At 43.1% G+C, this 21,320-nt stretch overlaps 1 protein-coding gene across 5 annotated transcripts in view; it reads left to right on the forward strand.

Annotated features, from left to right (window-relative positions):
- The window catches only part of LOC106599042 (SPRY domain-containing SOCS box protein 4), a 133,902-nt gene that overhangs the window by 32,818 nt on the left and 79,764 nt on the right, over positions 1-21,320 (forward strand). For 2 of the 5 annotated variants that reach the window (XM_014190093.2, XM_014190094.2), the window contains 2 exons: positions 8,863-8,942; positions 19,504-19,641. The gene's annotated coding sequence lies outside the window, so the exon portion shown is untranslated. Of the gene's footprint in view, positions 1-8,862; positions 8,943-19,213; positions 19,642-21,320 lie in introns of those variants that run through there. The other 3 variants (XM_014190096.2, XM_014190097.2, XM_045714548.1) reach the window with 2 other exon arrangements.

Below are 21,320 nucleotides of genomic sequence, written 5' to 3' on the forward strand. Positions count from 1 at the left end.
GCGACGTTTCACCTTCCAACAGGACAACGACCCTAAGCACACAGCCATGACAACGCAGGAGTGGCTTCGGAAAAAGTCTCAATGTCCTTGAGTGGCCCGGACTTGAACCCGATCGCACATCTCTGGAGAGACCTGAAAATAGTTGTAAAGCGATTGCTCTCCATCCAACCTGACAGAGCTTGAGAGGATCTGCAGAGAAGAATGGGAGAAACTCCCCAAATACAGGTGTGCCAAGCTTGTAGTGTCATACCCAAGAAGACTCAAGGTTGTAATCACTGCCAAAGGTGATTCAACAAAGTACTGAGTAAAGGCTCTGAAGACTCATGTAAATGTGATATTTCAGTTTATTTATTTTTTTATACATTTGCAAAAATGTCTCAACTAGTTTTTTGCTACGTCATTATGGGGTATTGTGTGTAGATTGATGACAAAACAACAATTTAATTAATTGTACCGTTACAGAATGTGGAATAAGTGAAGGGGTCTGAATACTTTGCAAATGCACTGTATGGGAAGAGAGAGTAGAAATAGATGGACAGTCAGCAACATTTATAGAGTCAAAGCATTGGAAGAGACAGTGCATTCGGAAAGTATTCAGACCTTGACTTTTTCCCTAATATTTTGTTACGTTACAGCCTTCTTGTAAAGTTTATTAAAATGTTTTTTTCCCCCCTCATCAATCTACACACAATAGCCCATAATGACAAAGCAAAAACAAACAATTAAATATCACATAGTGGGTCTGGGCAGGTGTGACGTAATGATGTTTGAATGGGTATGTTTTGTATTGTTTATAAAAGATAAAATTAAAATAAAACAAGACAAACTTTCTAACCTCTTACCCTCTCACCTCTATCTACTAACTGCTCCCATTTCATTCAGTCAAATCTCGGAGTCTCAGTGAGCTGTGAGGCTGTTCAGATTGTGCCACTGCCCCAGATCCCCAAATCTCCCTAATCCCTCTGGGATTAACAAAGCCACTTAATCCCCAGGGAGCCAGAGAGTTTGAAGAAACAACACTGGAAGCTTGGTGGTGGTGGTGCAGGGCCGTATATACAAAACAGAGTTACTCAATCCTTCATCCTGGCTCTTAACATCTCTCATGGCAAACATTCTACTGTAGTTTACATTCGGAATACAATGTTGGTTTAATTGACTTGGAATCTCTGATGTCATGCAGGTAGAACATTCTAAGTCTCAAATAAATTTGGTGGTTTCTTTAAAAGGAGGAAGGAGAGAGTAAAAAAAAGAAAAAAAGAACGGATACTGTATATCCATTTCATTTGGATGTATTCATTCTATTTTATGGTTCCACATCTGTTCTTCAGTGGCGGTCTCTAGCCTGAACCTCGACCCAGATGTATGTAGCCTGGTGACTAGCCTCCAGTTTAGTAAACTAGATTGAGCCTCATCAACTTGCTCTCTGAAGCCATCAGCTCTGCGGTTGTGACCCAGTCACTTTTGCCTCAGCTCCGCTTCAATCGTGTCCATGATAAACACTGTGATAAGGTAATCCTCAAAACATTCACAGCTCTTTTCATTTAAGCAAAGGAAAATCCTATGGCCCTGTTATGATACTTTTAAAATGCTTCCTTCCTTCCTTGAGGTCATCACTGACCTCACACTATTGGATAGATGAAAGAAAGGATCCAGTAGATAGTGATATCCTCTCAAGTTACAGGAAGTACTAAGGATGCATTTTCCAAGTAGCCTATTCGAACTGAGCCTACTGTCAAGGGCCTTTTCTAATTTGTGCAAAAGTCTGTCCTCTCTCCTCCATGACCCAGAAACCGATAAGTGGTCAAGGAGAGTGTAAATTCATTAGTAGGGGAACGGAAGAGTGGCCTTCAACTGACTAGGTATCCCCCTTTCCCTCCTCAATAGCCACCTTTCATTGAGTAAAGTCAGTCCTTCACGGAATAGTTTTTTTTTAAAATCTGCCACACGACCTTTTAAATCAGCTGTTGTGTTGTCGGAGAAGAAAAATATGAACACGTTAAACAAATGCTACTTATTGTATCTATAAAATGTAATGCACAAGTGCATTTTTGTCCTCTTTCCCTCTCCTCGCCGCCTCTAGAACTGGCTTTGCTGATCACTTCTTTTTGAGGAGAAATGTACTGGCTACGACTGTGCTATGTAGTACTGACTACGACTGTGCTATGTGGCACTGACTACGACTGTGCTGTGTGGCACTGGCTACGACTGCGCTGTGTGGCACTGGCTACGACTGCGCTGTGTGGCACTGGCTACGACTGCGCTGTGTGGCACTGGCTACGACTGCGCTGTGTGGCACTGGCTACGACTGCGCTGTGTGGCACTGGCTACGACTGTGCCGTGTGGTTGTGTCACACTAAGTGTAAGACGCTCTGTATAAGACCGTCTGTTAAATGACTAAAATGTAAACATTTGAAAAATGACAACGTGCCTGTACCTCTTTCTGCTCCAGGGGGCCTCTGGGAAATGTAGCAATGAGTGGGATGGTAGTTGCTGCCGTCAATTGGTTGGGCATGTGGATTAAGTGAAAGGTGGGAGAGAAGATAGTGTGGAGGAGGACATGGATGTGATGATAAGAACCCAGCTCATTATACTGTTCCTATATTTGGCCTACTTCCCCACCCTCCCACTGCTTTCCCTCTCTTCATCCCCTCATTCCCCCCTCGCTCTTTCCTGCCTTCATGAGAGAAGTCGTCTTCAGCGCGCTTCAATCCCCGACAGTACGCGCGTGTGCCATCCCTTCCGCCATGGTTGTCATAGAAACGTTAAAAGAGCATCCTCCTCATAGGGTCCGGCGGTCGTTAGTTGGGATGGATAACAAACAATATAAGCCTTTGTTTCTCCCATCAGGATATTCAGCAGAGTTTCATACTGTAGCTTTAAGATGGATGTATGGATTCATCTATGCCACTAATTGGAATGAGGAGCCTTGTATGCAATGTCACAAAAATAGTGATCTATTACAGTTATTGATTGGATTTCTAATGGCTACTTAAACATTATAGACAATAGTCATCTGAGATCTTTGATAACATCTGTTTTATAGAGATTGTGCGGTCGTGTTTCTGTATCCATGTGTATTTGTAGTTATTTGTTACGGATCCTCAAAGCAGCAGCTCCTATTCCTGGGATGCAAACAAGATTTGAGGTGATTACATACAAAACATTGCACAACACATTATGTACTACACATAATCCATAATACAGCAATATAATAATATTACAATGTACAGTAACAGACAAAAGTTTGGATTTGAGAGAATGCCAAGAGTGTGAAAAGCTGTCAAGGCACATGGTGGCTACTTTGAAGAATATCAAATATTTAAATATATTTTCATTTGTTTAACACTTTTTTTTTTTTTTTGGTCACTACGTGATACCATATGTGTTATTTCATAGTTTAGATAACTTCACTATTATTCTACAATGTAGAAAATAGTAAAAATTAAGAAAAACCCTTGAGTAACTGGTACTTTGTGTGTAGAGTGCGTGTTAGCGTGTGTCTGTGTTTCTCTCTTCACAGTCGGTGCCGTTCCATAAGGTGTAGTTTTAACTGCTTTTTTTTTCAATCAGATTTTACTGCTTGCATAAGTTACTTGATGTGGAATAGTGTTCCATTTAGTCATGTCTCCTATGTAGTATTGTTTCCCATAGTCGGTTCTGGACTTTGAGACTGTGAAGAGACCTCTGGTGGCATGTCTTGTGGGGCATGCATAGGTGTCTGAGCTGTGTGCTAGTCGTTTGAACAGACTGCTCGGTGCTTAGCACAATGCTTAGCACAATGACTGGAAGTGTATGGGTATCTGCTAGCATGAGGTTTAGTCTCCTCAACTTGCTCAATTTTCACATTATTCATTTCAAGATTTAGTTGAGGTTTGGGGTTTAGGGAATGATTTGTACCAAATATAATGCTTTTTTATAAAAATGTGTACATATTTCTTGCCACCCATTCTAAAACTGACTGCAGCTTTGTGTTGTGTTGCAGTGATTTCACGTGCTCTGGTAGTTCGTGGATAGTGGTAGCTGATGTGTATAGTCTTGAGTCAATAGCATACATAGACACACAGTCTTTACTCAGTGCCAGTGGCAGGTCATTAGTCAAGTTTTTTAAAAGTAAGAGGCCTAGACAGCTCCCCTGGGGAATGCCTGACTCTACCTGGATTTTGTTGAAGAGGCTTCCATTAAAGAACACCCTCTGTATAATGTTAGACAGGTATTTTTTTTTATTTAACCTTTTATTTAACTAGGAAAGTCAGTTAAGAACAAATTCTTATTCACAATGACGGCCTAGGAACAGTGGGTTAACCGCCTTGTTCAGGGGCAGAACGACATATTTTTACCTTGTCAGCTCGGGGATTCGATCTAGCAACCTTTCAGTTACTGGCCCAATGCTCTAACCACTAGGCTACCTACCGCCCCAGGTAACTCTCGATCCTCGATATAGCAGGGGATGTAAAGCTTTTTTCCAGCAGCTGATTATGATCGATAGTGTCAAAAGCTGCACTGAGGTCTAACAAACCAATCTCCTTATCAATTTCACTCATTTGTGTAACCCGTTGAGTGTCCATGCCAATAAGCGTGCTGAACGTCTGTTCTAAATTTGTTTACTGTGAAATAGTATTGTATCTGGTCAAACAAAAGTTTACCAAGGGTTGGTAATGGTCTGATAAGTCGGCTGTTTGAGTCAGTGAAGGGTGCTTTGCTATTCTTGGGTAGCGGAATGAATTTTGCTTCGCTCCAGACCTGAGGTCACACACTTTCTTGTAGGCCTATATTGAAGAGATGGAAATTAGGGGTGGCAATAGTCCGCTATCATCCTCAGTAATTTTCCACCCATGTTGTCACACCCAGGTGGCTTGTCATTGTTAATAGACTATATATGTCTGCCAATCGGCTGTGCAGCCAGACTTATTTGCCATTCCTTTTGACTCATCCCTCTCAACCATACAATTTTTCAATTCTTCATCAATCCACAGGGATTTAATAGTTTGTACAGGTATTTTCTTAAGGGGTGCGTGCTTATTAGAAACTGGAATAAGCAATTTCATAAATGCGTCAAGTGCAGCCTTTGGTTGCTCCTCATTACACACCACAGACCAGCAAATATTCTTCAACATAGGAATCACTACAACACCTCTTGTATGACCTCTTATGCACTATATTAGGCCCAGTCTTGGAACGTGGGTTTTCCTGGATATGGCTATTATATTATGATCACTAAGTCTGATGGATGTGGGTTCTGCTTTAGAGCAGATTTTTGCAGCATTAGTAAAGATGTGATGAATACATGTGGATGATTTCATTCCTGTGCTGTTTGTTAATACCCTGATTTGGTTCACTGATAACCTGAACCAGGTTGCAGGCACTGGTTACACTTTGAAGCTTTTTCTTGAGTGGACAGCTTGATGAAAGCCAGTCAATATTTAGGTTGCCCAGAAAATATACCTCTCTGTTGATATCACATGCATTATCAAGCAGACGTTATCCAGATACTGACTGTTAGAACTTGGTGGTCCTATAGAAACTTCCCAAAAGAATAGGCTTTAGGTTAGGTAGGTGATCCTGTAGCCATATTACTTCAACGGCATTTGACATGAGATCCTCTCTAAGCAATATGACTGAATATAAATAGCAACACCACCCCCATTGGCATTCCTATCTCATCTGTAGATGGTGTAACCATGCATTGCTACCATTGTAACATCAAAGGTATTATCTAAGTGAGTTTCAGAGATAGTCAGCATATGAATGTTTTGTTTCTAGCAAGTTATCGGTTTCTAGCACGTTATCGATCTGTGTGTGTGAGAGAACTCCTTTCCCCCTATTCCCAGGTTAAAGTGGTTTATTTAGCTCCCCAGCCCACCTCATTCTTGAGGAAATGGAAAAACCATAAGTAAGCCAGCCAGCATGTGGTAGAGAGCAGCTCTGCTGGTACAAAGCTCCTATCTGTCCTCCAGGGCTTTACCTAGGCCTGGCCTGCGCAGCAAAGTGCTGAGTTTTGTCAGCGTTTTCTCTCTCGTGTGTATGTGTGTGTGTGTGGCAGTTTGTGTAATGTGCAAAGAGCCCCCATCTGAAAAGCCTCCTTGACAGACAGATCTGTGTTTATGTGAAAACTCTTATGAAAAGACACTTTACAAAAACGACATCTGTGTGTGTGTTTATGTATGCGAATGAGATTAACCTACCGTTCCATATTTGCCAAACATCACACACACACACACACACACACACACACACACACACACACATATATATATATATATATATATATATATATATATATATATATATATATATATATATATATATATATATATATATATACACACACGTCTTCTACCTGTGAAGTTATCTATTAAGAATCTAATTGAACAGCGTCATGTCTCAGACCAGTGTTTATTCTCCCTAATGTAGACATGCCACCGCCTCACAGATTTTGAGCAAGATAAAGTCATTAATATTTTAGTGCCCCATGAATTTCTCTCCTCGTGATCCTTTACTGTCCACTTGCTCTGGGCCCCATTCACATGCGCTTCAGCCAACGACCTCTGTCAGCCACTGGGACTGAACCATCTGTCAGCCACTGGGACTGAACCATCTGTCAGCCACTGGGACTGAACCATCTGTCAGCCACTGGGACTGAACCATCTGTCAGCCACTGGGACTGAACCATCTGTCAGCCACTGGGACTGAACCATCTGTCAGCCACTGGGACTGAACCATCTGTCAGCCACTGGGACTGAACCATCTGTCAGCCACTGGGATTGGCGCCCACATTCATATCTGGATCACATTGTTTTATGTATTCTACATCCCAAACCATAACCCAAAACCACACCTTTCTCCCAATATGTTGGGCACAAAACAGTCAAATCAATGGATACATCATCTGAAAAATTGCTCCTGTTGAATGGGACCTGATTCTGTCTTGGACATCAAATCACATTTTATTGGTCACATACACATGGTTAGCGGATGTTAATGCGAGTGTAGCGAAATGCTTGTGCTTCCAGTTCCGACCATGCAGTAATATCTAACAATTTCACTATAACTACCTTATACACACAAGTGTAAAGGAATGAATATGTACATAAAAATATGGGATGAGCAATGGCCGTGCGGCATAAGCAAGATGCAGTAGATGGTATAGAGTACAATATATACATATTAGATGAGTAATGTAGGGTATGTAAACATTATATAAAGTGGCATCGTTTAAAGTGACTAGTTACAAAATTGGATGTAATAAATGTATGTTATTAAAGTGGCTAGAGATTTGAGTCAGTATGTTGGCAGCAGCCACTCAATGTTAGTGATGGCTATTTTAACAGTCTCTTGGTCCCAGCTTTGTTGTTAGTAATCAAGCCTACCAGTGTAGTGCCGTCTGCAAACTTGATGATTGAGTTGGCGGCATGCATGGCCATGCAGTGATGGGTGAACAGGGAGTACAGGAGAGGGCTAAAAACGCACCCTTGTGGAGCCCCAGTGTTGAGGATCAGCGGGGTGGAGATGTTGTTACCTACCCTCACCACCTGGGGGCGGCCCGTCATAAAGTTCAAGACCCAGTTGCACAGGGCGGGGTCGAGACCCAGGGTCTCGAGCTTAATGACGAGTTTGGAGGGTACTATGGTGTTAAATGCTGAGCTGTAATCGATGAACAACATTCTTACATAGATATTCCTCCTGTCCAGATGGGTTAGGGCAGTGTGATGGCGATTTGCGTCGTCTGTGGACATATTGGGGCGGTAAGCAAATTGGAGTGGGTCTAAGGTGTCAGGTAGGGTGGAGGTGATATGATCCTTGACTAATCTCTCAAAGCACTTCATGATGACAGAAGTGAGTGCTACGGGACGATAGTGGTTTAGCTCAGTTACCTTAGCTTTCTTGGGAACAGGAACAATGGTAGCCCTCTTGAAGCATGTGGGAACAGCAGACTAGGATAGGGATTGATTATGTCTGTAAACACACATGTCTCGTGTCTGAGCCGTTCAATTGCGACTTTACTTTGTCTCTATACTGACGCTTAGCTTGTTTGATTGCCTTGCGGAGGGAATAGCTACACTGTTTGTATTCGGTCATGTTTCCGGGTCACCTTGCCATGATTAAAAGCAGTGGTTCGTGCTTTCAGTTTTGCGCGAATGCTGCCATCAATCCACGGTTTCTGGTTGGGGAAGGTTTTAATAGTCACCGTGGGTACAACATCACTTATGCACTTGCTAATAAACTTGCTCACCGAATCAGCATATACATCAATGTTGTTGTCTGAGGCTATCCGGAACATATCCCAGTCCACGTAATCGACGCAATCTTGAAGCGTGGAATCAGATTGGTCGGACCAGCGTTGAACAGACCTGAGGGCGGGAGCTTCCAATTTTAGTTTCTGTCTATAGGCTGGGAGCAACAAAATGAAGTCGTGGTCAGATTTGCCGAAAGGAGGGCGAGGGAGGGCTTTGTATGCGTTAGCGGAAGTTAGAGTAGCAATGATCCAGAATGCTGCCAGCCCGGGTCGCGCATTCGATATGCTGATAAAATTTAGGGAGCCTTGTTTTCAAATTTAGCTTTGTTAAATTCCCCAGCTACAATAAATGCAGCCTCAGGATATGTGGTTTCTAGTTTACATAGAGTCCAATGAAGTTCTTTCAGGGCCGTCGAATGATTCCATATGTGTTATTTCATAGCTTTGATGTCTTCACTATTATTCTACAATGTAGAAAATGGTGAAAATGAAGAAAAACCCTTGAATGAGTAGGTGTTCTTAAACTTTTGACCGGTAGTGTATACCACACCCCCTCGTGCCTTATTGCTTAAATATTTTCTGTGTAGTTTCCTTGATAACTCAATATCTCTCTCTTGTTTCTGTTGCAGACTCACACCACACATTGGACTAATCTTTCAACCCCGAGTCTCACCTACAGACTAGATGTGGCTTTCCTAAGAACCAACAGGTAACACATTCCTCTATATCTTGTTTGACTCTTGCCTGACCAATTGATTCAGAAGTGTATTGTTAGTATGTGAATGTTTCTGTCCCATGGTTTGGGCGACTGTAACTAATTGGTGATTTATTATAAGTGTATAGCAGACTGTACTCCAATGACCCGATTCAGGGGTAGGCATCTCCAGTCCTCAATAACCTTTTCGCACTTTTTAAATGTATTTTTATTTAACTAGGCAAGTCAGTTAAGAACAAATTCTTATTTACAATGATGGCCTACCGGGGCATAGTGGGTTAACTGCCTTGTTCAGGGGCAGAACGACAGATTTTTACTTTGTCTGCTCCGGGATTCGATCCAGCAACCTTTCGGTTACTGGCCCAACGCTCTAACCACTAGGCTACCTGCCTATTGGGTCGATCCAAACCAAACTTCTGGCTGGTTCAGATAGTATCTTTTTACATTGCCCACAATAAGCATCATGGTAAGGTCAATAAGCATGTGGATGGATGGATGCATAACCAGGCCAGCTCAGTACAGTATGGCTCGCCTCGGTCCTGATCAGTTGTGTAAAAAGCCCTTTAGATTATTTCATAGAACCCTAAGGGTTTGGGTTACTGCTAAGTCTTCTCTTTCAATATGTTGGCTTATATTGAAATGCACACACAGTGAAACTAGGTCAATAGCAGCATGTATGACACGAGCTCTCCACTGGCATGGTGTTGTCAGCTGCCCATTGATTATTAGCGTTGACCCCGATAAGCCAGGTAAATAATGTAACTGGGACAGTGCTTAGTGGGCATATACACACTTGAGTGGATAACACACACATAGTGCCTGCTCACTGTTAGCCTCCTAAACCTGGTGAATGTAGGGTGAAACCTGATAGCACCGTGCCCCTTTCCAGTGACTCGGCCCTGAATATTTCAGAGAGGCTAGGCAGCTATGCTGTCCCCTGCCATTCTTCCTCTCTCACTCCCTTCATCTCTCTCATTCACTCGCCACCATCCCGGGCCTTGGACTTGAGTTACCTGCCCTGTTCTCCCCTGGCAGCAAACATCCACACAGATACAGTCACTTTGCAGATAGATATGTATACTGTAGAATAGATAGGGTTACTTTGATGACTCAACATATTAGGGAAAGGGGAATACAACTGAATGCATTCAACTGGAATGTGTCTTCGGCATTTAACCCAACAACTCTGAATCAGAGAGGTTCGGGAGGCTGCCATAATCGACATCCACGTCTTGGTCGCCCGGGGAACAGTGGGCAGAACGACAGATTTTTACCTTGTCAACTCAGGGATTCGATCCAGCAACCTTTTGGTTACTGGCCTAGCACTCTAACCACTATGCTACCTGCCGCCCCCTTGGTACCCAATAATATTTTCACTCCCTATTGTGCTTGTCTATGTAGTCTGTTAGCAGTGGCCGCTGTAGTAGTGGCTTGGTATCGTCTGTATGTGTGCTGCCTTCTCGGAACCAGTGTTTGTTAAAACTGATTTCTAAACCAAAGAAGATTTTCCTCATTGACTCAATCAAATCGTATTTGCTTAAGGTCTTTTACAGATGCATTTGTCGAAACACGCAAGCTGTTTTGAAAGGTTGTAAGCATTGTGATGCGCCACAAACGCATCTGTAAAAAAGCACTTTGTAAATTAGACTTAATTGATTGAATTTATCAAGGAATTGCAAGGAACAACTCTTGCCCTGTAGACGTTCAACAATTGAAACTGGAACAAAGAGTTCCCTTTCAGTCGGTCAATCAACAACCAATCATATTCACCTGAAGAAAACTGATATCACACATGTAGTATATAATCATTATATTTCATTTTTTTTGTTATATCAATTTGCAAATATTTCTGAAAAAAAAGTGTTTTGCTTCGTCTTTATGGGGTGTTTTGTGTGTGTAGATTGAAGGGGGAAAAACTAATCAATTTTAGAATAATCTACATAACAAAATCTCAATGTCAAGGGGTCTAAATAATTTCCAAATGCACTATATATACACAGTGCCTTCGGAAAGTATTCAGACCCCTTGTCTTTTTACAAATGTTACGTTAGACTTATTCAAAAATTGATTTAAAAAAAAGAATCCTCATCAATCTACACACAATACCCCATAATGACATCACAATACCCCATAATGACATCACAATACCCCATAATGACATCACAATACCCCATAATGACATCACAATACCCCATAATGACACAGGGAAGACAGGTTTTTAGAAATTTTACCAAATGTATTAAACACAAATAACAGATACCTTATTTACTTAAGTATTCAGACCCTTTGCTATGATATTCGAAATTGAGCTCAGGTGCATCCTGTTTCCATTGATCATCCTTGATGTTTCTACAACTTAATTGGAGTCCACCTGTGGTAAATTCAATTGATTGGACATGATTTGGAAAGGCACACAACTGTCAATAAAAGGTCCCAGAGTTGACAGTGCATGTCACAGCTAAAACCAAGCCATGAGGTCGAAGTGGCCTCCATCATTCTTAAATGGAAGAAGTTTGGACTCTTCCTCAAGACTCTTCCTAGAACTGGCCGCCCAGCCAAACTGAGCAATCGGGGTGGGGGGGGAGGAGAAGGGCCTTGGTCAGGGATGTGACCAAGAACCCGATGGTCACTCTGACAGCGCTCTGGAGTTCCTTTGTGGAAATGGGAGAACTTTCCAGAAGGACAACCATCTTTGCAGCACTCCACCAATCAGGCCTTTTATGTTAGTGGTCAGACGGAAGCCACTCTTCAGTAAAAGGCACATGACAGCCGCGTGGAGTTTGCCGAAAGGCACCTAAAGACTCTCAGACCATGAGAAACAAGATTCTCTGGTCTGATGAAACCAAGATTTGAGCTCTTTGGCCTGAATGCCAAGCATCACATCTGGATGAAACCTGACACCATCCCTACGGTGAAGCATGGTGGTGGCAGCAGCATGTTTTTCAGGGGCAGAGACTGGGAGACTAGTCAGGATCGAGGGAAAGATGAACAGAGCCAAGTACAGAGAGATCATTGATGAAAGCCTGCTCCAGAGCGATCAGGACCTCAGACTGGGGCAAAGGTTCACCTTCCAACAGGACAACAACCCTAAGCACACAGCCAAGACAACGCAGAAGTGGCTTTGGGACAAGTCTCAGAATGTCCTTGAGTTACCCAACCAGAGCCTGGACTTGAAACCGATCGAACATCTCTGGAGAGACCTGAAAATATCTGTACAGCAACTCTCACTATCTAACCTGACAGAGCTTGAGAGGATCTGCAGAGAAGAATGGGAGAAACTCCCCAAATACAGGTGTGCCAAGCTTGTAGCGTCACACACAAGAAGACTCAAGGCTGTAGTCTGTGCCAAAGGTGCTTCAACAAAGTACTGAGTAAATTGTCTGAATACTTATATAAATGTGATATTTTCCTTCTTTTTTTTAATTAAGAAAATGTTCTAAAAACCTGAAGACCAAAATGCAGCGGGGTATGTGGATACTCATTCTTTTAATGGAAAAAACGAAAAGCATCCACAGGAAAAACAAAACAATAAACAGTACTCACGACTAGACAGTGTAGCAGGCTCAATAAACGCAGTGCTCACAAACAATTACCCGCAAACACACAGACAAACACACCCTACTAATATAGGACTCCCAATCAAAGGCAACTCAACACACCTGCCTTCAATTGGGAGTCCAATCCCAATTAACTCTACATAGAAAACAAACCTAGAACCTATACCCACAACTAACTAACTAAACCTAGAAATACATAAACACAGAGCAGTGCCCAAAACCCCCGGAATACATAAATAAAACAACCTACCTACACCACCCCGAACCATATAAAACAAATACCCTCTGCCACATCCTGACCAAACTACAACAACACATAACCCTTAACTGGTCAGGAAGTGACAGTACCCCCCCTAAAGGTGCAGACCCCGGAATGGACCTAAAAGAAAAAACAAACCCCCAAACAAAAAATATCCCCCTAAACAATAAGGGAGGGAAGGGAGGTGGCGGGCGGCTCTGGCGACTCCTGACTGGCGAGGCTGACACACTAGACGCCTGATGCGTGGGGCTGGTACTGGACGTGCCAGCCTGAAGACACGCACCTCAGGGCTAGTGCGGGGAGCTGGCCTGGGGCTCCATTCCTGCCCCGCAAAACTGCCCTTGTGCCCCCCCAAAAAAATTATTGGGGCTGCCTCTCGAGTTTACTTAACTCTTCCATAGCCCTGGAAACGCTCATCCTTAACTCTGCCCATGTCCATCCTTCCTCCTCGTTCGTCCGCTGCTTGGTCCCTTGGTGGTGGGTAGTTCTGTAACAGGTGTCGTAGTGGAGAGAAGACCAAAATGCAGCGGGTATGTGGATACTCATTCTTTTAATGGAAAAAACGAAAAGCATCCACAGGAAAAACAAAACAATAAACAGTACTCACGACTAGACAGTGTAGCAGGCTCAATAAACGCAGTGCTCACAAACAATTACCCACAAACACACAGACAAACACACCCTACTAATATAGGACTCCCAATCAAAGGCAACTCAACACACTTGCCTTTGATTGGGAGTCCTATATAGAATGGTGTGTTTTTCTTTGGGATTGTGGGTAGTTGTCCTTGCACTGCGTTGTATGTCCCTGCAAGACTGTTGCTGTCTGGTTTATTGTTTGTCCTGTGGATGCCTTACTTGAGTTTATTAAAAGTATGAGTATTCACATTCCCGCTGCGCCTTGGTCCATTTCTGAAGACAGCTGTTACACTGCAGTCCAACTCATCCCAAACCATTTCAATTGGGTTGAGGTCGGGTGATTGGGGCGGATAGGTCATCTGATGCAGCGCTCTATCACTCTCCTTTTTGGTCAAAAAGCCCATACCCAGCCAGGAGGTGTGTTGGATCATTGTCCTGTTGAAAAACAAATGATAGTCCCACTAAGCGCAAACCAGATGGGATGGCATATCGCTGCAACATGCTTTGGAAGCCATGCTGGTTAAGTGTGCCATGAATTCTAAATAAATCAGATGGTGTCACGAGCAAAGCACCCCCACACGATCACGCCACCTCTTCCATGCTTCATGGTGGGAACCACACATGCGGAGATCATCCGTTCACCTACTCTGCTTCTCACAAGGACACGGCGGTTGGAACCAAAAATCTCAAATTTGGATTCATCAGACCAAAGGACAGATTTCCACCGGTCTAATGTCCGTTGCTCGTGTTTCTTGGCCCAAGCAAGTCTCTTCTTATTGGTGTCCTTTAGTAGTGGTTTCTTTGCAGTAATTCGACCATGAAGGCCTGATTCATGCAGTCTCCTCTGAACAGTTGATGTTGAGATGTGTCTGTTACTTGAACTCTGTGAAGCATTTATTTGGGCTGCAATTTCTGACTCTAATGAACTTATCCTCTGCAGCAGAGGTAACTCTGGGTCTTCCTTTTTTGTGTCAGTCCTCATGAGAGCATGTTTCCATCATATCGCTTGATGGTTTTTGCGACTGCACTTGAAGAAACTTTCAAAGTTCTTGAAATGTTCGGCATTGACTGACCTTCATGTCTTAAAGTTATGATGGACTGTCGTTTCTATTTGCTTATTTCAGCTGTTCTTGCCATAATATGGACTTGGTCTTTTATCAAATAGGGCTGTCTTCTGTATACCAACCCTACCTTGTCACAACACAACTGATTGGCTCAAACGCATTAAGGAAAGAAATTTCACAAATTAAGCATTCCTGGTGACTGTCTCATGAAGCTGGTTGAGACAATGCCAAGAGTGTGCAAAGCTGTCAAGACAAATGGACAAATGTGTAATTTCATAGTTTTGATGTCTTCACTATTATTCTACAATGTAGAAAATAGTAAAAATAAATGTAAAACCCTTGAATGAGGTAGTGTGTCAAGTTTTGACTGGTACTGTACTTGAATCGAAGGTCTACTGAATTGAGACTTTGTCCTTGTGTTTCTTGGCTATTTACATTGTTTTGTTCACAAGCTAGGTTGTTTTTCTATGTTTTGAGTTTCTACTGCTAGGGAAGAGAAGACGACTAGTCAGACTCAATCTCACAGGCACAAACATGACTAGTCATGCTACTACGGTAATCTACCACCCTTAAAGGGGAAGGTGAAAATGTTGGTCTCATCAGTAATATTTTGGTTAAAAGACTCGGATCACACATTTCAAAAAAAAATGTATGAACCAATATACCACATTAGTTTTTTGTTTTTGCGTAAGTAAAATAAGAATATATATTTTTTTAAATTGAGGTAAATAGCGTCTTGTGTGCACTTCCGGTTAAACCGTATGCAAAAGTACTGGCTTTAACCCCCTAGTGTGTCCACACACTCGCTGAAATATAATTAGCATAATAACAATATCCCAATATAAATCTGTCCGTTTAACATAGTCAGAAAAAAAGTCACCTGCTGTCCTCTTTACCCAGCAATGTTTAAAAGGATTTAATCTAAGTGAAAAATAATTGACTCACTTTCGAGAGAATGTGAGCTGCTAAATGTGAAAAGAAAAGTTTGCTGAGAGAATAGAGGTAGGAAATAAAGACCCCCTGGGTAGTGTGTGTAGGAGGTTGTAACTTCTAAGCCAGAATGAAGGATGCAGGTCTGCGTGGGTGCCATGGAGATTGAGGTTCAAGCACTCGAATTTGATAATTTATAATCCGTTTTTCAATTGTATGTGAAGTGGAAAACTTTACAACACCGATTTGTGTGTCACAACTGTGAGAATGAGCATAAATATTTTATCCTTACCAGAAATCCACCTTTTTAAACATTGTAACTGATCAATACATCGTCATTTAATTCTTAAAAACAAATGGATGAAGATATTTGGCTACAGATGTGTAATTTTTTAACAATCTCTACACCTTCCATCCAAAAACAAATCCGGTGAAATGGCATGAACACATACTGGAGGAGTTAGCAAGTGGCTCGCTTAGCAAGTGGCTCGCTTAGCAAGTGGCTCGCTTACCTAACAAACTAGCTAATTCGAATGGCACATCGATGAACCACCAAAGACACCCTATTTCTGTTTGAAAATTGAGAAAGAGGCGGAGTTGGACTGTGTTTCGTGTCCAAAGTTGTCCCCACCCCCCATGTCAATTTTGCTATTATGTATGTCCACACGTGTGGAATGAGGTCTGACTGTTCAGCACAAAAGCAGTGGATATCTGCTACTCCTCCCCCTCTCTCCTCCCTCTCTCCCCCTCTCCTCACCATCCCTTTCACCATCCCTTTCACCATCCCCTTCTGCAAACTGATCCTTTCCTTTTTTTGTTTGTTTGCCATCCGTCCACGGTCACTTTGACGACTGCCAAATGAGCATAGCTCTTTTCTCCACCGCCCCCTCTTCCCTCACTTTCTCTCCATCCTCCTCTACCCTAACCCTTTTCTCCACCGCCCCCTCTTCCCCCACTTTCTCTCCATCCTCCTCTACCCTAACCCTTTTCTCCACCGCCCCCTCTTCCCTCACTTTCTCTCCATCCTCCTCTACCCTAACCCTTTTCTCCACCGCCCCCTCTTCCCTCACTTTCTCTCCATCCTCCTCTACCCTAACCCTTTTCTCCACCGCCCCCTCTTCCCTCACTTTCTCTCCATCCTCCTCTACCCTAACCCTTTTCTCCACCGCCCCCTCTTCCCCCACTTTCTCTCCATCCTCCTCTACCCTAACCCTTTTCTCCACCGCCCCCTCTTCCCCCACTTTCTCTCCATCCTCCTCTACCCTAACCCTTTTCTCCACCGCCCCCTCTTCCCCCACTTTCTCTCCATCCTCCTCTACCCTAACCCTTAGGGCTCAAGTACCAAGGTTTTAGTTCTTTGTCTCAATCATCCATCCCCCTTCCCCTCCTCACTTTCTCACTCCCTTGGGCCTTGTGTGGACAGTTGGGAGGCTTTGTCTACGACTCATTTGTTGGCAGGAGGTGGTTCACACACATACAAACACACACACTTTTGCCCTCTGGCCCCTCTATTGTCAGAAGCTGCTCAGATGGGGGGCCCTTGGCCCCTATTCTCTCTATGGGGAGAGAGGGAGGGGCCCTTTGTTCTGCAGATAACCACACACACCCCAAGTCCCTGGACCTCATGTGGCTTCCCAAGTGTTAAAAAGCTCTGGAGCGGAAAACGAGGAGGCAATTTATGCCAGGGCTCAGGAGGGAGGAGATGAAAACAGAAACCTGAAACACACATAAGCATTGGTTATGTATATCATGCTAAGGTGGTATTTTTCATCCTATAGCTTGTTCTCCTTTTTTTAATAATGAGCCAACATGTTTTCAGAACTTTTATTTCCGTGAATGATCAAAACTAATTTTCTCCTCCCCTCTCTTGTCTCTGCAGCAGACATAAAGTGAGCGACATGTTTGGAACATCAAATCGCAGTAAAATATAAATCGAATCACCATACATATAGAATCATGAGAATCACAGAATCGAATCACCATACGTATAGAATCATGAGAATCACAGAATCGAATCACCATACGTATAGAATCATGAGAATCACAGAATCGAATCACCATACGTATAGAATCATGAGAATCACAGAATCGAATCACCATACGTATAGAATCATGAGAATCACAGAATCGAATCACCATACGTATAGAATCATGAGAATCACAGAATCGAATCACCATACGTATAGAATCATGAGAATCACAGAATCGAATCACCATACGTATAGAATCATGAGAATCACAGAATCGAATCACCATACGTATAGAATCATGAGAATCGTAGTACATATCGTATGCAGTGGAGATTCTAGCTTGTATGGCTCCTCCCCTTCAGCCCACCCCCCACTCATAAATATCAAAAAGACCTAACAAAGACAAATGGAAACAAATTGTAGTATATAAATACAAATAAAAAAAGATTCGAATTATTACACTATTACCCTATTGCTAACAAAAAACACACATAAAACTAAATTGCACAAATCCTATATCACACAAATACAATAACACATTTATAAAGAAGAGAACCTGATTATTACACTATTGCACTTAAAAACGGGAAATACAAACTAAATTGCACAACTAATTGCATTAGTACTGTACAAAAATAGAGGTGCACTATTTGATAGATTCCGCCGCTCCCCGTACCTCAGGCTTCCAGTTGGGAGACCTTAGGTCAACCTAGCCCCTCCCCATCTCGTACTTCTGAGTGGGAGACCTTCCCAGGTAGTAGCCTGCCTAGCTCACAAACTAGAATCAGGGTGCACGCTCCGACAAGGTTAATTGACCCACAGTCCCACACGGTGACATGATATCACTGACGTGACGTGCAAATGAGCGATAGAAAACCGATTTGCGCAAATGTCACCATTCGGAATATCTATATATTTTCTTTGTGCAGTTGCCCCGTGCCGCCCTGGGCGGCTGCCCATGTCGCCTATGCCTAAATCCGCCACTGCGTATCCACACCTAAGTATCGTGATAATATGGTATCGTGAGGTCCCTGGCAATTCCCAGCCATAGTATATATGTGGGGGAAAGATAAATTGGGTTAGAAGTAGGTCTGGCTCAGATGTTTGTGGCGAGGGTGTGTTTCTACAGTGCTACGCATTTCCCATTTACCTCGCTACATTGTAGTAGGCCGAGGTGGGACGGGTAGAATGAAAGGGGGCAATTGTGTACTATCACCTCCTTCTCATTGGATCTGTCTGATATGACAGGAAAAAGCTGTAAAACTAAAATAATGAAAGCTATATGTGTCTTTTATACTGTAGACAGCTGTATGTGTGTATGCAATGTATGTTGGTATTTCACTGTATGTGCAAATGTGTGTTTTAGATTCTGTGTGCGTCAAATGTGTGTTTGTATTGATTGTATATGCCATATTAGTGTTTGTTTTTAAATATTGTGCACTATGTATTAATATAGGCTTAGGCTATATGCTTGTGGATGTGTGGTATTCTATCTATCAGTTTGTACATATCATTTGTATGTGTGTGCCATGTGTCTATCTGTTTGGCAGAGGGGGTTGGTTGGGCTCAGATGGGGGTGGGGGAAATGAAATGGGCGTGTCCCCTCAGCTGCCCGTCTGTCTGGTTGCCGTCGGTAACCCTGCTTGATGAGATCAGAGGGGATCTGCTTTCAGCATGAGGCAGCCAGCCCTCCCTTTTATCCTCCTCTTTTCTCTCTCTCTCTCTCTCTCTCTCTCTCTCTCTCTCTCTCTCTCTCTCTCTCTCTCTCTCTCTCTCTCTCTCTCTCTCTCTCTCTCTCTCTCTCTCTCTCTCTCTCTCTCTCTCTCTCTCTCTCTCTCTCTCTCTCTCTCTCTCTCTCTCTCTCTCTCTCTCTCTCTCTCTCTCTCTCTCTCTCTCTGTGTGTGTGTGCTGAACTGAAACTAACTCCGAAGAAGAGGAGTGCTCGATAGTGACGGACACCGTAGCGAAGGACGCCACAGCAGCGAGGAAGAGTCGCCGAGGACAGGAGCAGTAGCGATATCGAATGGCTTAGCCTCTGCCAGGGAGGGAAGAGAGGGGGTTACCTCTCTGGGGACAGGCTTTCCCTCAGCAGGACTCAACCTGCTTCTGTTCTCCTCTCTTCTTTTTCTCCTTCAGTTCTTTCCACAAAGGAGAGAGGGAGAGCTTTTGTCACCGCTCTTCTCTTTTGGTTTGTTTTATATCGGCTTTGAGGAGGAACAGCAACAAGAGACAGAGTGGAGTTGCACAGAGGGGAGCTTCGCTACTGTTAACTCTGTAAGTGGCTTGTTTAAGCGTGCGCGTGTAAGAGGGAGAGCACGGTAAAGAGGAATTTGCTGGGTTGTGTGAAAGTGACTTTATGTATGCATCCCTGAGAGAGGATGATACCGCATGACACTGTTTACTCTTTATGTTACTCTATCTATATACTCTATAATTAAGACCTCTGTGTTAGTGTGTGTTACTGTGTGTGACCGTGTGTGTGTTTTGGCATCCTCTCACGGCTGGCCAGCTTTCTCCCAGACACTGTGTTTCCTTTCATCTCTCTCCTGTCTTTTCCTGTCGTCTTTAATGGCCCAGAGGCCACAGCTGGACAGGATTCGACTCTCTTCCGCTCAATGTGTGTCGGGAATTCTCCCATTAGCCATCCTGGGATTTCCCCCCATTACTTACATTAAAAGTATAGTGAATCCTGATATCTATTTTTAAACCAGATTTTTTGGGGGACTAATTTATCCGCCCCCCCCCCCCCCATTTTGCTGTTGTCCTACCATGTTTAGATTGGAGGGGCGGGGGGTGAACTCTGAGCTGTGCTGCTGGGATGGTTAGACCAATGACTGTATATATGAATGGACAAAGCCATCAATCACGTGACCCCATTAATTCCTATATGACAACTCAATAGCGCATTGAAGCCAAATTAAGTCCATTAAGATGGCGTCTCATGGAGACATGCGCAGTCGTTCTCCCATGGGTTAGACGACAGGGTTTCATTCTGACTTCATCCCTTTTATTTTGTCAGCTGCTGACCTCTCGCTTGGTTTGTTATCCCTCCCTCTCTCTTCCTCTTCTGTCTCTCACTCTCTTTTCCCTTCTCTTTTAGGGTGAGAAGGTGATTAGAGAGCAGTAGAGGTTGTTAAAGTCTCTATTGTTTATCTGTGTGTTTTTTATCTGAGAAGTCCCTGACCGCTGGCTAACATTATACTTGCGAGAAGAGAGCTTTTTATGGAGTCAAGTGTCCCATCTGCGTTTTGGTTTGGTAGGCCTGTGTGTGTGTGTGTGTAACAGAGTTGAGAACGTACTGTAAGCTCACTCCACAGCTAGCTTGAAATTTCGCAGATGGAGCCATCCAATTGGTACCTTCCAGGTGGCTCAAATGGTTGGAACGTTGTCAAGGAGGGTGGTCACATGTGTTATCAAAAGCAGAGGTCCCCAGTTCCAGCCAGGTATTAGCTGAATTGGTGGGAAGTGGTATGGGCAAAGCAAGCAATGTGACGTCTCTAACATAGGCATGTGTGAGTGTTCAACCCTAGCATGCAGCAGTGTGTGAATTTATGAATTTATTCATGTATGAATGTGTCATTTAAAAAAAAAAAAAAATTTAGCATTCAAACTATTTCATCCTCCTTTCAGAACACAGAAGACATTCAGTCTATGCTTGCTTGAACAGGAACGGGTGAAAAATGTAAGGTGTGCGTGTCATCTTAAGCTATCATATATTAAATGTCATTATTGGCTGCAGCCCGGGCTGTGAATCTGTCATCTAAATCTTTCGTGCTCCTTGAGAGGTTTATGGATGTGGCCACAGGGGTGTGTTTGTGAAAAATAAATGAATGTACTTTGTGTGGGTGTCGGCGAGGAGATATTTCATCACTGTAACGTTAATAACATTCCCCTTAGTGCTATAGACTATTAAAGCATTATACAGTGATGGGGAAAAAAGTATTTGATCCCCT

The sequence above is a fragment of the Salmo salar genome, chromosome ssa03 (genome assembly GCF_905237065.1).
Source record: "Salmo salar chromosome ssa03, Ssal_v3.1, whole genome shotgun sequence".
In the NCBI taxonomy this organism is placed as follows: domain Eukaryota; kingdom Metazoa; phylum Chordata; class Actinopteri; order Salmoniformes; family Salmonidae; genus Salmo; species Salmo salar.